This window comes from Triticum dicoccoides, chromosome 1B (genome assembly GCF_002162155.2).
Source record: "Triticum dicoccoides isolate Atlit2015 ecotype Zavitan chromosome 1B, WEW_v2.0, whole genome shotgun sequence".
NCBI lineage: Eukaryota > Viridiplantae > Streptophyta > Magnoliopsida > Poales > Poaceae > Triticum > Triticum dicoccoides.
Window position 1 is genome coordinate 429,167,441 of NC_041381.1, and position 3,130 is coordinate 429,170,570.

Consider the following 3,130-nt stretch of genomic DNA (forward strand, 5'->3'; position numbering starts at 1 on the left):
TTGGCCCAGAGGCCAGCTGGGCTGTGGCCCAGTGGGGGAGGGGGGGTTCTTTCTCTTTTTCCTTTTTTTTTGGTTCTGTTTCCTTTTCTTCTTTTGTTTTTATTCTATTTCTTTTCTGTTTTCTTTTATTTTAGTTTTATAAAATTACCACTAGTGCCTAATTTGTATTAACCAATAAACTACTACGAGATTAATTCTTAACGCCTAATAAAATAGTGTTAGCATTTTATAAATTCAATAGGCCTTTGTTTAATTGTCTTCACTATTGTTTTAATTGTTTTAGGGCTTTTAAACATTTTATCAAAGTTTGGTTGCTCCACCATAATTATCTATGCAATATTTGGTTCACTCCGAACATTTTAGTTTTAATATTTGAAAAATTTTATTGTTTGCCTATTTTTGAATTTGAATTTGAATCGGTTTCGAACTAACTCGAGATCAGCAACTATAAACGAGGTGACGTGGCACCATTAGCAGAGGATCACTGTAGCTTAATTACCCGGGCGTCACAATTCTCCTCCACTACAAGAAATCTCGTCCCGAGATTTAAGCGGTGGAGTAAGGGGGCGAAGGTGTTGGTAGCGAAAAACCTAACGAGTCTTCTCGGTCTTGGCTTCCCTTTCGAAGAGGTTGGTCCCTTTCGTTGATGTCTTCATTTCACTGCTTCAAGTCACCATGATCAATTTGTCATCCTTTCTTCGGGATCTCCATCGTACTTACGAATAGGTAAGGGGCAGCTCTACGACGATAGGATGTTACAAGGGATAATCTTCTGGGGGTTTCCCAAGTATGAACATATGAGTATCTCTCGAGTTGAACAAATGAAACACATCGAGAGCAAAGTAAGACGGTGCAATAAGAAGTTTCAAGCGAATAGGCAGTCGTTCATTGCCTGAAACAGAGTGTGAATGGGGGTTCAGAGCAACGGGGATACGCATTGTGTCTGATACCAGAATAGATCACTAGGAAGGTGGCTCGTGATCTTTCATACGAAACCAAGCGTGAGGATTAACTTTAGTAATAGGGGTGCAGGAGAGTCAGGTTTCGATCCTGTGGAACTGTGGGTTATGGGCCCACCATGTGGTTGAAAGTAGGAAGGGGGCCGACATTTTTCACGGTCATGATAGTAAGGTGTGTCAAAGGGTAGCCTGTCAGATATGTCAGCAACAACATCGATACCAAGGGCGAGGGACGAAGAGAACCGTTTTCCTGCTCGTTGAACGAGGCGGACCAATAGGCAAGGTTCTCGTCCATCGGTGGTTACCGGAATGTCATCAACAATAGTAATAGGGTCTTACTGACAGAGTTGTACACCGAGGGGTTTACATAAGCAGGAGAACATTACTGCTTAGATCATATAGATCACAAGAAAGGTTAAACAAAATAATGGAAAGGAAAAGGTGATCATCAGATCAAATAGAACAATGGAATGGAAAATGTTTATACACCTATTTCAGGGGTATATCCTTCCCAAGGACAAGCAGAACATGATAACCATGACATGATATTAAGTAGAAAAGCCTCTAGGTGAGGGGAGAGAAATTTTCATGACATTATCCATACAGCGGTGTTTGGATAATTGAGCAAGAAATGTTTAGCATTGGGCTTCAAATGTTCTTGTTGAAACATCGGAGTACCATAGACATGCTTCGAGATAGAATTGACATGGTCTTCAGGTGAAGATCAAACTTTGGAAACACGAAGGATCCATCAGGAATAACTTGTAGAATAAGTCTTACAATTTCCCCATGGATGAACGGATAACCTTGCTGAAAAGGAATCTATAGTGATTGGTCCTCCAGCCGAGGGGGGGGTGCCAGGCATGACATCATGTTACCGGGTCATCAAAGGATCAACATCATAACTCTTGGAAAATGTCCCAACCATCGTATCTGACCGAGATTCAGATCCGATTGGTGTCAGGATACCTCAGACTCAGGATGTCCGAGAAGAAAAGTTGCGGCACATATCGACGAAATGACATTGTAAGATTCTCGGGAAATGAACTATGGGAGCGGGTTCCTGAAACAATAGTTCATCATTAAACCAAGGAGAGGACAAGGAGGTGTCTGGTGAACTCAACGGCAATTCACCGATATTCCCAAAAGATGGATTTCCACCATTAGGTGAACAAGCAGATAACATTTGTCAGATCAAATGATATAAGGAAGTATGCTCGAGGAAAACATACACAATTAAACATTGGTTGAAAGGTGCGCCCGAAATGTGGATTGGGTTGCACGACCAATGTCAGAATGGTGATTCAATTAGCGAAGGACTTAGAATGAACTATCGATCATTAACTTCAAAGCAATAGGGTTGCTAGAAGTGCATAATCCAAACAACACCGTTCACTTGTGGGTACCCCGGTTGGAATCAACACGAGGACCAAGAAAGAATGGTGATGGTGAGAAGTATCATTATAGCAAGAATTCTTAAGAGGTGGAGCAATCCTCACAACATTCTTAACATCAAAGATGGTAATACTCCGCGGTAGAATATAACATAAGTTGGATAGCAAGGAACTCAAGGTACAACACAATACAGGAACAAGTTTTGTGTTGGAGGGAATGCAATAATGTTGTCGCTGATAACACCAATCATCGAGGGCAAGGATGGTATTCCTCATTATTAATTCAATTGATATCCTGGAAGAGCTCATAAGGTTGATGATGATCACGACACAATTGTCGAGAGATTTCATGCAGATGTAGTCAATCAGCGACGACATCAAGTCAAAGGAATGATGAGCAAGAGGTTATTGGAACCACAGTTACGACACAAACTCGAAACCAAGCTTGTTGTTCAAGGCGAAATGATATGACGATGAGGATCGACATAAGGTTAGTTCATCGTCGAAAATTGGTGCTCCAGGAATAAGGACCCGGTAGCACAGTTAGAATCGTCACGACAATGATAATAGCCAAACAGGCTAGGAATGGCGTGATCGGGTACCAACTCGTACTTATAGAAGCTTACTGAAGAGTTGTTGAACCTAAAAGCGGACTCGGTTCAGTTATCGGTGTCTTTGAGTGTTCAATAACTCAGAGCCCACAAAAAATTGGAATCGGTGGGAAGGTAGCACTTGATGAAGAACTCATAAAAAGTTATGCAGTTCCATGATAATCTC